This window comes from Silurus aristotelis, assembly GCF_946808225.1.
Source record: "Silurus aristotelis genome assembly, chromosome: 12".
NCBI classification, from domain to species: Eukaryota; Metazoa; Chordata; class Actinopteri; order Siluriformes; family Siluridae; genus Silurus; species Silurus aristotelis.
The window spans coordinates 29559590-29574594 of NC_139585.1; the positions used below are offsets into that span (position 1 = coordinate 29559590).

General features: G+C 38.1%; 1 long non-coding RNA gene across 1 annotated transcript; it reads right to left on the reverse strand.

Annotated features, from left to right (window-relative positions):
• Window positions 1–1404: 1404 nt before the first annotated feature.
• LOC310734835 lies at window positions 1405–10700 on the reverse strand. The gene is made up of 2 exons (XR_014536152.1): window positions 10571–10700; window positions 1405–1655 (listed from the first exon to the last, which is right to left on the reverse strand). It is a non-coding gene; the product is annotated as an uncharacterized lncRNA (long non-coding RNA).
• Between the last annotated feature and the right edge of the window lie 4305 nt (window positions 10701–15005).

Genomic DNA, 15005 nt, shown 5'->3' on the forward strand with positions numbered 1-15005 from the left:
AGAGCGCTGCATCTTAACCACTAGACCACCAGGGGACCACTGAGAAAAAAAAGCAGATATGGCTGGAAATAGTGGTCATAAAGTGTATAAACCTTTCATATGTAACTTACTTCAAATCAATTCTGGATTTTTAAAAACCGCCTAAGTGTTTTTTTTTTTTTAGATTCTACTTCCACCTGCTGGCGGAGACTGGTATTGTTGACTAATATTTACTTTTTGTTTCTTTTTTTTTTAACTCCACAACCAGACAACCACAATTTGTCATTTACTTCTCCTTACCTAAAGCCAAGTGAATTAAATCATATTGCTTCTATCAAGTTACATTTCCTGTTCAATGCTGCTGTGATAAAATTGCTGCAATTGAAACAAATCCACCCTAAAATTCAAAATAACATTTAAAATACTCTTTAGAGCTTGTTATTACACCAAACTGATTGTTTTCTTTTAACAGAACATCTCGAATGGTGTTTTTGCTCACACCTCCCTCACCCCAATGTGGAGTAAAAGTTATGTTCACTAATTAGATTCGGCGCTGACCTCACATGCAGTGGCAGCATTTGTAAACGATTCTGAGTGATGATGGCAGCCATGTTAATAATAACCCTAGGTGGGATAATTTCCAGCCTGTTTGCCACCCGAGGCAAGATTCCTACGTTCATTTGTGTAGAGCGTTATGTAAAAAACATGCAGAATCAGTCATGCATAGAAAATGAAGACGATCTACAACTTATTACGGACAATTACAAAGTATGGCTGTGTATTATTGTGTGTTTATTGCTTTTGAGAGCAGTGATCTGCGATGTGTGAAATCCCGCTATCTATCCATCCATTTGGGAAAAAAACGGTTCCTGATTAATAAATGAAGAAAAGCTCACGCAACACAACACTGAAAAATAGCGGAGCGCTTACAACCTTGACTCCTCCTATAAACGTGTCGAATTTTCTCCAGACATAAAAACCTGCACCCCAGCAACGATCCTAAAACACTGGATAAAGTAATGACATTGCAAATGTGTGTGTGTGTGTGTGTGTGTGTGTGTGTGTGTGTGTGTGTGTGTGTGTGTGTGTGTGTGTGTGTGTGTGTTGGACAATTTACTGTGTGGTAAACATTCAAAAAGCAATAAAGAAAAATACAAGTAAAAAATAGGTCTAGTGAAGTGAAGTCAAGTTTATTTCTATTGCGCTTTTCACAACAGACATTGTCTCAAAGCAGCTTTACAGAAATCAACAGTGAAGGTGAATGATGTGTCATCAATCTTTCAAATATAAGCATGTGTTTTATCTAAAAAATATAACAATTGTTCTTCAATAGTCAAATTTATTTCTTCAATAGTCAGAACTACCAAAATTCTAATTCTCTTTATTAAGAAGTTGAAAAAACGTCACATTGGGATAAAGGTCCTGTAAGAAGGGAAAAACCACATATCGGTTCAGTTCTTCTTCTACACTTAAGCCTACACTTTCATCATTCTCTGATTTAATCCCATCTATATCTTCATTTCCCTCCTTTATTTTCTCTCTCGGTGTGGACTGAAGCTCCGCTGATGTTTCTGCTCCTTTCTCATTCTGCACTTTACAGGTTTCTTTTATGTCTAAATCTTTAAATTTAAAACCAGATTGTGAGTCAAACGTGATTTGTTTTCCTTTGTAATATTCTGAAAATACAATATTAATTTTTATATCAGGATGTCTATTAGCAAACTTGATTAAATTATACATACAGGGAAGGTGATTTTTTCTTCCTAAACAAGGATTATTCAGTGTATAGATCCATATTTCTAATAAATCATCCTTTTTCATTTTTTCTAGTTCTTTTATAATGAAATCCTCACTGTGGTTTATTTCCTTATTATTTTTACCCTTTTGCTTTGGTATATATGGGCCTTTTAAATCTATTGTACTCTCACCCTTTCTTTTTAAAAGAGCAAATGCATATTGTTTATTTTCATATTGTTTTCTATATTCTGCTTTTTTCTGATTGAGCATTTTCAAACATGTATTTTCTACATTTACAAAAATGATATTTTCATCATCTGGTGATAATATTTTATATTCAGTAAAATTATCATTTTCTTCAATAAATGGTAAAATATTTTCTGAATCTACTTCTTTTATAATAATATTATTATTATTATGGATGATGATGAAATTCCACACTTTCTTGCCGTTTGCCTTCTCTGTTTTTTTAGTATTTCTGTAAAAACACCCCCCCCCCCCACAGTATTATTCTTTATAAATAGGCAGCCAGAACTTCAACATTAACACACACACACACACACACACACACACACACACACACACACACACACACACACACACACAAAGTAAGATTGGTCTAATAATAAATTACTTTAAATAATAAAACTATATTTACTACTAATAATAATCATAATACATCAGATGTTGGTATTTATTTTCTGAAATTTTTCAATCTTAATACTCACTTCCTCTTATTTTCCGGACTTTCAGTGCTGTCATTTCTTCTTTTCCTGCATCTAGGGCTAGGGAAGACCCTAACCCGAACCCTAGATCAATAACATCATCTTATCATTAGCCATTATAATGCAATACAGCAGGAAGCAGTGTTGCACTGATTATTTCTTCATAATATAATACTTTATATATATATATATGGGCTGTCAATTGATAAAAATATTTGAATTGTGATTAATCGCAACTTATTCACACATTTGTATCTCTTCTAAATGTACCTTTAATTAGTACTTTTCAAGTTTTTATTTCTCTAATCAACATGGACAAATATTGATGCTAAATGCAAAAGTATGTTTATTATTATTAAAACCAAACTTAAAATAGAGCACAAAGGCTAAATATTCTTGTAAATGTTTTAAAGTAATTATGGTGTTTTAACCACACGGATGGTTTTAATTGGGTGCATCATGGCGGATTTTGGTGCTGATTTGAGACTCATCAGAAAAACAAATGTTTAGTGAATTTGAAATATTTTTCTCATCCAGATATATATATATATATATATATATACTGTACAGTTTATACAGTACAGTACTGTAAATTGCTCTCTGTTTTTCAAAATGATGATAAATCAGTAACAAATAATATTATATAAAGCCATACTGATCACCTTTCTGTAAGACTCCTGTTCAGTATTGAAGTTCAGTGGTGAAGTTTAATGGTGAAGTTTAATGTTGAAGTTTAATGGTGAAGGTCAGTGGTGAAGTTTAATGGTGAAGGTCAGTGGTGAAGTTCATGCAGAGAAGTTTGTGAACATGTTCAGCAGACTGTGTGTTGTATTAGATGAATGTATGAGACTTATAATAAACAGATGTGATTCATCTCATGACTGTACACCACACGACTGCAGGTTTGTGCGTGTGTGTGTGTGTGTGTGTGTGTGTGTGTGTGTGTGTGTGTGTGTGTGTGTATTGTGGAGAAATTACACTGATGCTGGACCTGCCTCCGGTGGTGTAGGAGAGGAACATTGCTGTTTCTAAAAAATATAACAGATGAAAACTTTTCATTAGAAGCTTAAATGAAAAATATTAATATCTCTCTCTCTCTCTCTCTCTCTCTCTCTCTCTCTCTCTCTCTCTCTCTCTCTCTCTCTCTCACACTCTGTCTCTCTCTTTGTCTCCCCCCTCTCTCTCTCTTTCCTGCCCCTCCACTTCTTTTTCTCCCTTTTTTCTTTCAGTCTTAACCTTCAGTTTCAATTCACAGATTATCACACAAAGTTTACACCTTAAATTAAAAAAAACATTTTTTTTGTTCATAAACACACACGCACACACACGCGCACACACACACACACACACACACACACACACACACACACACACACACACACACACACACACACACACACACACACACACACACACACACAGTGTAAATAGTAAAACCTCAGTGCCGTCCTTTAGTCCTCCAGGTTCGTCTGGATCAGAAAGAGGTCTTGGCTCATGGCCCTCCTCCCTGCCCTCTTCTGCGTTTTCTTTCATCAAACTTTTATCTAGTAAGGTTTCTTCTTGAAATGAATTCATGAAAAAAATTTGTTAAAGGGAGTGAGAGATTCGTTTTATACTCTGGTGTGACGTCAGTAATGGGAGGATGTTTTACTGGAATCTAATGGAAAACAGGTTTTACCTGTATGTGCATTATGTAGCCCCACCACAGCATCTCACACAGGTATGTTCACTTTGCTCATTCTTTCTGCATAGCATCATGTAACTTTCTTGCATCAAACAGCATCCACTAAACATTGTTGTTCTTCTCCTTGACTACAACCCTGAACCCCATTCTCTGATCCAAACTGTTTATCAAAATAATCGCTCTTATGTTCAAAATCAAATAATATCTGCTTGTGGGGTCAATCCATTGTGAGAATTGTGAACTTCAGGAAGATGGGTGAGGTACTGTGTCACATTCCTGTTGTTTTCACATTGCAATCTTTGTCATATCTATGGTATGTTGGACTAAATTCCACACACTTCTTCTTCTCTGCAGCTGATCATATACACGGCTTGTCCCACACGCAGTGTTTAGATGTTCTGCATGATCACATTTACAAGAAAAGGAAACTCATTAATTTCGCTAGGAACAGAAACTCAACTCATAGATACAAAGACATGATCCTTTAAGAAGTTATAAATGATGTTGTGAAATTCTGACAATGTCGAAATATTAAGTTCAAAATATTGCACACATTTTCAGATTCCAATTTCACACTATAAAATTAACATGGGGGGAACCAGAGACTAAATATCCTAAACCTAATCCTGGGGAAACACCAGTAATGTAATGTAATGTAATGTAATGGGTTGATCGATGTGTAGTTGCTTCGTATGCAACATCTTTTATTCACATATTTGCATCTGTAACGGTGTTAAAAGTTCAATCGTTTCATTAAAACAGTTTATATGAGTGAATTCCAAAAAATATGTTATTTGATTGTATTTATCAGTGTTTGAAGGCTCCCTGCTGTTGCTAAAGAACCTGCCACAATCAGTACATGAATTTTACTGGCCCCTACTGTCTATTTTGAGCAACAACAGGTTGATTTGACATCTCTGCGAGAGATCTGTTGAAATATCTACCAGTAGTGGATTGATTTTCTAAATTAGTGGAAGCTTTTTTTATGTTCTAAGGAAAATGCTAAGAGAGTAGTGAAAAGGAAATTATTCCTAGATTTGGGATTCCACTCTCTATTGACTCAGACAGAGGAACTCTATTTACTTCCAAGGTCTCTTAAAACTTGTGTAAGGCTTTAAGCTTGCACTGGCATGTTCACATCGCTTATCACCCACAATCCTCTGGTGATGTAGAATAAATAAACAGGACCTTAAAGTCCAAACAAACAAAAGCTATGCAGCATGCAGGAACATCTAAATGTGATGAACTACTTCCTGTTGTTTTGGCTGAAATCAGAATGACACCAAACAAAACTACCAAACTTTCACAGTTTGAGGAGATTTTTTCTCTTTATTCTCGGAGAGTTCGCAGTCCTCGTCCCGGTGTGTGAGCTGTTACTATAGAAACGGTAAGGTATTAGACTCAGCATGTTAAACCTGTCATATACGTGATGTCACAATGGAAGTAATCATCAGGTTCTGGCCAATCACATTTGAGCAGTTCACCTCTCTGTGCTTTTATATGATTTTCATGTAAATCAGTGTGATATTGGATAAAGTAACGACATTGCAAGTGTGTGTGTGTGTGTGTGTGTGTGTGTGTGTGTGTGTGTGTGTGTGTGTGTGTGTGTGTGTGTGTGTGTGTGTGTGTGTGTGTGTGTGTGACCATTCATTGTGTGGTAAACATTAAAGAAGCAATAAAGAAAAATAGAAGTAACAAATAAGCATCAGCGTGTTTTATTGCAGAAGCATAACAATTATTCCTCATTAGCCAAATTAGCTGAAATGCCAGATTTCCCAAATTCAGATAAATATATAAATATATAATATTTTGAAAATCCAATATACATTTTTATATTAGGATATCGTTTTAAAAAATCGATTAAATTATATATATATATATATATATACAGAGATGGTGATTTCTTTTCTTCCTAAACACGGACTATTCAGTGTATAGATCCATATTTCTAATAAATCCTTCTTTTCTATATCTTCTAGTTCTTTTATAATAAAATTCTCACTGTGTTTTTCTCTCTTTCGAAAACATGGACCAAATATATTATACATGCTATTAGACATACTCTCACCTTTTCTTTTTAAAGATAAAATGCATGTTGTCTATGTTCATTTTTATTTATATCTTCTGTTGTTTTCTTATCGAGCATTTTCAAAAATGTATTTTATTCAATTACATAAATGCAAATTTCATAATTTAGTGAAAATATTTGTTTGTATAGTATTAGGATAATTATCTTGAAGAAAATGTGAAATATTTAAAAAATCCATATAGTCTGTTAATATTATATTATAATTATTATTTATGAACTACATGAGTTTAAGGGAATGAGAGTTTTGTTTATTTCTCTTATGTGACGTCAGTAATGGGAGGATGTTTTACTGTAATTTAACGGAAAACAGGTTTTACCTGTATGTGCATTATGTAGCCCCACCACAGCATCTCACACAGGTATGTTCACTTTGCTCATTCTTTCTGCATAGCATCATGTAACTTTCTTGTGTCAAACATCATCCACTAAACATTGTTGTTCTTCTCCTTGACTACAACCCTGAACCCCATTCTCTGATCCAAACTGTTTATCAAAATAATCGCTCTTATGTTCAAAATCAAATAATATCTGCTTGTGGGGTCAATCCATTGTGAGAATTGTGAACTTCAGGAAGATGGCTGAGGTACTGTGTCACATTCCTGTTGTTTTCACATTGTAATCTTTGTCATTTCTATGGTATGTTGGACTAAATTCCACACACTTCTTCTTCTCTGCAGCTGATCATATAAACGGCTTGTCCCACACGCAGTGTTTAGATGTTCTGCATAATCACATTTACAAGAAAAGGAAACTCATTAACTTCGCTAGAAACAGAAACTCAACTCATAGATACAAAGACATGATCCTTTTAGAAGTTATAAATGATGTTGTGAAATTCTGACAATGTCGAAATATTAAGTTCAAAATATTGCACACATTTTCAGATTCCAATTTCACACTATAAAATTAACATGGGGGGAACCAGAGACTAAATATCCTAAACCTAATCCTGGGGAAACACCAGTAATGTAATGTTATGTAATGTAATTAGTTGATCGATGTGTAGTAGCTTCGTATGCAACATCTTTTATTCACATATTTGCATCTGTAACGGTGTTAAAAGTTCAATCGTTTCATTAAAACAATTTATATGAGTAAATTCCAAAAAATATGTTATTTGATTGTATTTATCAGTGTTTGAAGGCTCACTGCGGTTGCTAAAGAACCTGCCACAATCAGTACATGCAAAACATGAATTTTACTGGCCCCTACTGTCTATTTTGAGCAACAACAGGTTGATTTGGCTGTGAGATGGAGGAGAAGGAAAGATTCTGGAGTGAATTAGATGAAGTGGTAGATGGTGTACCTAGTAAAGAACGATTGGTGATTGGGGCAGACTTTAATGGGCATGTAGGTGAAGGGAACAGAGGTAATGAGGAGGTGATGGGTAGGTATGGTTTTAAGGAGAGGAATGTGGAAGGGCAGATGGTGGTAGATTTTGCTAAAAGGATGGAAATGGCAGCGGTGAACATGTATTTTAAGAAGAAGGAGGATCATAGGGTGACGTATAAGAGTAGAGGAAGGTGCACACAGGTGGATTATGTTCTGTGTAGGAGATGCAACCTGAAGGAGATTGGAGACTGTAAGGTGTTGGCGGGGGACAGTGTAGCTAGACAGCATCGGATGGTGGTCTGTAGGATGGTTTTGGAGGCAAGGAATAAGAGGAGGAAAGTAAGGATTGAAAGAAGAATAAGATGGTGGAAACTGAAGGAGGAAGAGTGTAGTGTGAGGTTCAGGGAAGAGGTCAGACAGTGGCTTGGTGGTGGTGAAGGGATGCCGGATGATTGGGCAACTACTGCAGTAGTGATGAGGGAGGCAGCTAGAAAAGTACTTGGTGTGACATCTGGAAATAGAAAGCAAGACAAGGAGACGTGGTGGTGGAATGAGGAAGTGCAGGAGAGCATTAGGGGAAAGAGGTTGGCAAAACAGAAGTGGGATCAACAGAGTGATGAGAAAAGTAGGCAGGAGTACAAGGAGATGCGGCAGCAGGTAAAAAGGGATGTGGCGAAAGTCAAGGAAAAGGCATATGAGGAGCTTTATAAGAGGTTGGACACTAAGGAAGGAGAAACAGATTTATGCCGATTGGCCAGGCAGAGGGACCGAGCTGGGAAGGATGTACTGCAAGTTAGAGCAATAAAGGATGGAGAGGGAAACGTGTTGACTAGTGAGGAGAGTGTGTTGAGAAGGTGGAGGGAGTATTTTGAGCAGCTGATGAATGAGGAAAATCAGAGAGAGAGAAGGTTGGAGGATGTGGAGTTGGTGAAGCAGGATGTAGATAGGATTAGTAAGGAGGAAGTGAGAGCAGCGATTAAGAGGATGAAGAATGGAAAGTCGGTTGGACCAGATGACATACCGGTAGAAGCGTGGAGATGTTTAGGAGAGATGGCAGTGGAGTTTTTAAACCAGATTGTTTAACAGGATTCTGGAAGGGGAGAGGATGCCTGAGGAATGGAGAAGGAGTGTGCTGGTACCGATCTTTAAGCATAAGGGAGATGTGCAGACCTGCAGTAACTACAGGGAAATTAAGTTGATCAGTCACACCATGAAGTTATATGAAAGAGTAGTGGAAGCCAGGCTGAGAGAAGAGGTGACCATCTGTGAGCAACAGTATGGTTTCATGCCGCGAAAGAGCACCACAGATGCCTTATTTGCCTTGAGGATGTTGATGGAGAAGTATAGAGAAGGACAGAAGGAGCTGCATTGTGTATTTGTGGATTTAGAGAAAGCGTACGACAGGGTACCGAGAACGGAGTTGTGGTATTGTATGAGGAAGTCTGGTGTGTCAGAGAAGTATGTGAGGGTGGTGCAGGACATGTATGAGAACAGTGTGACGGCAGTGAAGTGTGCAGTAGGTACGACAGACTGGTTCAGGGTGAAGGTTGGACTGCATCAAGGATTGGCCCTGAGCCCTTTCCTGTTTGCAGTGGTGATGGACAGGTTGACGGACGAGGTCAGACAGGAGTCTCCCTGGACTATGATGTTTGCAGATGATATTGTGATTTGTGGTGAGAGTAGAGAGCAGGTGGAGAAGAGCCTGGAGAGGTGGACATATGCGCTGGAGAGAAGGGGAATGAAAGTCAGTAGGAGTAAAACAGAGTACATGTGTGTGAATGAGAGGAAGGGCAGTGGAGTGATGCGGTTGTAGGGAGAAGAGGTGGAGAAGGTGGAGGAGTTCAGGTACCTGGGGTCAACAGTGCAAAGTAATGGAGAGTGTGTTAGAGAAGTAAAGAAAAGAGTGCAGGCAGGGTGGAGTGGGTGGAGAAGAGTGACAGGAGTGATTTGTGATAGTAGGTTATCTGCAAGAATGAAAGGGAAAGTTTATAGGACTGTGGTGAGACCTGCGATGTTGTATGGATTAGAGACAGTGGCATTGAGTAAAAGACAGGAGGTGGAACTGGAGGTAGCAGAGCTGAAGTTGTTAAGGTTTTCGTTGGGAGTGACGACGATGGACAGGATTAGAAATGAGTTTATTAGAGGGACAGCACATGTAGGATGTTTTGGTGACAAGGTGAGGGAGGCGAGATTGAGATGGTTTGGACATGTGCAGACAAGGGACATTAATTATATTGGTAGAAAAATGCTGAAGATGGAGCCACCAGGAAGGAGGAAAAGAGGAAGGCCAAGGAGGAGGTTCATGGATGTGGTGAGGGAAGACATGCAGGTAGTTGGTGTGAAAGAGGCAGATGTAGAGGACAGGGTGGTATGGAGACGGATGATCCGCTGTGGCGACCCCTAATGGGAGCAGCCGAAAGAAGAAGAAGAAGATTCTCGGAGAGTTCGCAGTCCTCGTCCCGGTGTGTGAGCTGTTACTATAGAAACCGTAACGTATTAGACTCAGCATGTTAAACCTGTCATATACGTGATGTCACAATGGAAGTAATCATCAGGTTCTGGCCAATCACATTTGAGCAGTTCACCTCTCTGTGCTTTTATATGATTTTCATGTAAATCAGTGTGATATTGGATAAAGTAATGACATTGCAAGTGTGTGTGTGTGTGTGTGTGTGTGTGTGTGTGTGTGTGTGTGTGTGTGTGTGTGTGTGTGTGTGTGTGTGTGTGTGTGTGTGTATTTGACAATTCATTGTGTGGTAAACATTAAAGAAGCAATAAAGAAAAATAGAAGTAACAAATAAGCATCAGCGTGTTTTATTGCAGAAGCATAACAATTATTCCTCATTAGCCAAATTAGCTGAAATGCCAGATTTCCCAAATTCAGATGGAAAAACTTCAGATTGGAATTACGGCCCTGAAAGTTTTTTAAGAAGGTTAAACACACATTTTGGTTGTATTGTAGTTGTTTCTCTTCACTTAGACCTACACTTTCATCATTCTCTGGTTTAGTCTCTTCTATATCACATATACGATTGATATTATTTATAAATATATAATATTTTGAAAATCCAATATACATTTTTATATTAGGATATCGTTTTAAAAAATCGATTAAATTATATATATATATATATATACACAGAGAAGGTGATTTCTTTTCTTCCTAAACACGGACTATTCAGTGTATAGATCCATATTTCTAATAAATCTTTCTTTTCTATATCTTCTAGTTCTTTTATAATAAAATTCTCACTGTGTTTTTCTCTCTTTCGAAAACATGGACCAAATATATTATACATGCTATTAGACATACTCTCACCTTTTCTTTTTAAAGATAAAATGCATGTTGTCTATGTTAATTTTTATTTATATCTTCTCTTGTTTTCTTATCGAGCATTTTCAAAAATGTATTTTATTCAATTACATAAATGCAAATTTCATCATTTAGTGAAAATATTTGTTTGTATAGTATTAGGATAATTATCTTGAAGAAAATGTGAAATATTTCAAAAATCCATATAGTCTGTTAATATTATATTATTATTATATTATATATCTTATTATTATAACTTCAGGAAGATGGGTGAGGTACTGCGTCACACTCCTGTTGTTTGCACATTGCAATCTTTGTCATATCTATGGTATGTACCAAAATCCTTCAAACTGGCAGTTATCCACCCCCTAATTAAGAAACCTGACCTTGACCCATGTCAGCTGTCCAACTACAGACCAATATCAAATCTCCCCTTCATAGCCAAAATTTTTAGAAAAGGTTGTAGCACAGCAGTTATGCTCACACCTACTTATGAATAATATTTTTGAAATGTATCAGTCAGGATTTCGGCCTCATCATAGCACAGAGACGGCGCTAGTTAAGGTGGTAAATGACCTGTTATTGGCCTCTGATCAGGGTTTTGTCTCCTTACTTGTTTTGCTCGACCTTAGTGCAGCTTTTGACACCATTGATCACACTATACTACTTGCTAGACTTGAGAACGTTGTTGGAATAAAGGGAACGGCTCTCTCTTGGCTCAGGTCTTATTTGACTGATCGCTATCAGTTTGTTGATGTTAATGGTGAGTTCTCCACACTCTCTGAGGTAAAGTTTGGTGTTCCCCAAGGATCTGTCTTAGGCCCTCTGCTTTTCTCTTTATATATGCTGCCTCTTGGAGAAATTATTCATAAACATGGGATTCGCTTCCATTGCTATGCTGATGATACACAGCTATATATTTCAGCAAAGCCAGATGAGAGAGATCAGCTTAACAATGTTGAGGAGTGTGTAAAGGACATTAGACAGTGGATGCTCGATAACTTTCTTCTGCTAAACTCAGATAAGACGGAAGTACTTTTACTAGGACCACATGCAGCTAGAAGCAAACTTTCCGATTACCTAACATCTCTGGATGGTGTTTCTGTTTCAGCGTGTACGGCTGTCAAAGACCTTGGTGTGATTATTGACTCGAGTCTTTCCTTTGAGGCTCACGTGAATAATATTACCAGGATTGCCTTCTTTCACCTTAGAAATATTGCTAAAATTAGAAATATGATGTCGTTACAGGATGCAGAAAAACTAGTTCATGCTTTTGTTACATCTAGATTAGACTACTGTAACGCTTTACTGTCTGGGTATGCGAGTAGGTGCATAAATAAGCTTCAGTTAGTCCAGAATGCAGCAGCAAGAGTCCTCACTAGATCTAGAAAATATGAGCACATCAGCCCTGTTTTAATCATCTACACTGCTCCCAATCAAATCTCACATTGATTATAAAATTCTACTACTGACATATAAAGCACTTAATGGTCTCGCACCACCGTATCTGAGTGAACTTCTGTACCAGTATGATCCTCCACGCCTACTTAGATCAAAAGGTGCAGGCTATCTGTTGGTTCCTCCAATAATGAAGATTACAGCAGGGGGCAGATCTTTCTCTTATAAAGCCCCGCAGTTATGGAACAGCCTTCCAACCAGTGTTCGGGACTCAGACACAGTCTCAGTGTTCAAGTCGAGGTTGAAAACATATTTATTCAGTCAAGCCTTTAATCAGTAGATTTTTTCTCAGGTAAAGGCTCAGATCTGGAGGGAACATTGATATAGAGTGTTTGGTGAACTGGGATATTTGTACGCTGTCGTCCCCTCACATTCACGTGTTCACTCAGGTTTGTTGATGGTGGTGTGGTGGGCCGTCTCTTATCCCAGAGATCCCTCATGTCTGTGTTGCCTTCTGGTTCTCCCTTTTAGTTATGCTGCTATAGCGAGTCTTGCCGGAGTCCAAACTGCACAGTGACTTTAACTCTCATGCAACAATAGGTACACTTAATAATCCATATCCTTCTCTTCCTGTCACCCTCTTCTCTCTCTCTCTCTCTCTCTCTCTCTCTCTCTCTCTCTCTCTCTCTCTCTCTCTCTCTCTCTTCTCTCTCTCTCTCTCTCTCTCTCTCTCTCTCTCTCTCTCTCTCTCTCTCGGTCGAGTTAAACATGCTCCTGAGGCTCCAGTGACCACTGTTCCTGCCCCTCTCCCCCCCGTGGATCTTCCCACTTCATCCAGGCCTGCCTGGATTGGACTGTAGTTGATGTCAACAGTCTCCTACACTGACTCAGAAATACACTTCGCTACCCATGAGGATGGGTTCCCTCTTGAGTCTGGTTCCTCTCAAGGTTTCTTCCTTATGCCATCTCGGGGAGTTTTTCCTTGCCACAGTCGCCAGTCGCCACCGGCTTGCTCATCAGGGACAAACTTACTCATAAAGAACATATTCATTTTTAATCACCGCATTATCTGTGTAAAGCTGCTTTGAGACAATGTTTATTGTTAAAAGCGCTATACAAATAAAAATGAATTGAATTGAATTGAATGGAATATGTTGGACTAAATTCCACACACTTCTTCTCTGCAGCTGATCATATACACGGCTTGTCCCACACGCAGTGTTTAGATGTTCTGCATAATCACATTTACAAGAAAAGGAAACTCATTAACTTCGCTAGAAACAGAAACTCAACTCATAGATACAAAGACATGATCCTTTAAGAAGTTATAAATGATGTGAAATTCTGACAACTTCAAAATATTTCAACGTCATCACATGACAAGTTTCCTTCGACAGCATGTTTACTCCTTCTCTACCTGTTAAATCCCTTTAATATTCTCACACTTTTGTGGTTATGCCAGAATGCCTATTCAATAAGTTGGAAATGGATCTTATGTCTGCTCTTAATTTCTTATTGTCTTTTCAGGGGTAAAGTGTTTTGTGATTCAGACCGTCAGTTATCTCATTTTTCCAGTCGCTTTTGTTGCACCTGATGTTCCAGCGATTATAAGAGCAATTTCTTCCATACATGCCCATTTTTCTGTCATTGTCATGGGTTCAAATTTCAAATGAATGCAGATGAATGCAGTCGTCTGTTACTCGTTTCCAGGCACCGTGGGTGACAGTACACCTGGACGTGACTGCCTCAGGAGTATCTCGATTCACCTGCTGTGTTCTCTCGGGTAGTACACGACCCCCGTTCTAATCTAACAAGCGTGAAAATACACAGCCTCATAGAGTGTGACAGCCCCTTCAGTGCTGCCTGCTTGTGTGGTCAATCTATTGTGAGCATTGTGAACTTCAGTAAGACGGGTAAGATACTGTGTTCAGTGTCCAGATTTTCTGCACGTTCACATTTACAAGAAAAGGAAACTCACTCACTTGGCTGGAAACAGAAACTCAACTAATAGGTTCAAAAACAGAAATCATAAATGATTTGAAATAATGACACCAGTAATATAATGGGTTTATAGAAAGATCTTTTACTTTTCACTTCGAAGCCACTATACCTTCACTCTGAGGTGAATACAATGATCCTGTTACTGATTACTGATCCTGTGTTCTCTCGGCTAGTACACGACTCACTTTCTAATCTAGCCAGCATGCTTGTATTTTGATACACCATCTGATATTGATTTTTGGCAAAAACACCATTCTTGTCCTGGTTCAGATGGATTATGGGATGATTCTACTTTGCGTCCTTGTCTTCCCATGTCTGCCCCTGCCATTTCTGATCTCATGCCGTGTCACATTGTAATCAAACTCGAATGACTGCATTGCTAATTTGAAGGCGGTGGTCTATAGCATTTTATAGCGCTGATTAATCAGCATAAAGAACATCCCACAATCAGGACCTGAAAAACATGAATTTTACTGGCCCCTACTGGCTCTTCTGAACAACAACAGGTTGATTTGACATCCCTGCGAGAGACCTGTTGAAATATCTACCAGTAGTGGATTGATTTTCTAAATGGGTAGAAGCTTTTTTTATGTTCTAAGAAAAATGCTAAGAGAGTAGTGAAAAGGAAATGTGTGTGTGTTTGTGTGTTTGTGTGTGTGTGTGTGTGTGTGTGTGTGTGTGTGTGTATTTGACAGTTCATTGTGTGGTAAACATTAAAGAAGCAATAAAAAAAATACAAGTGACAAA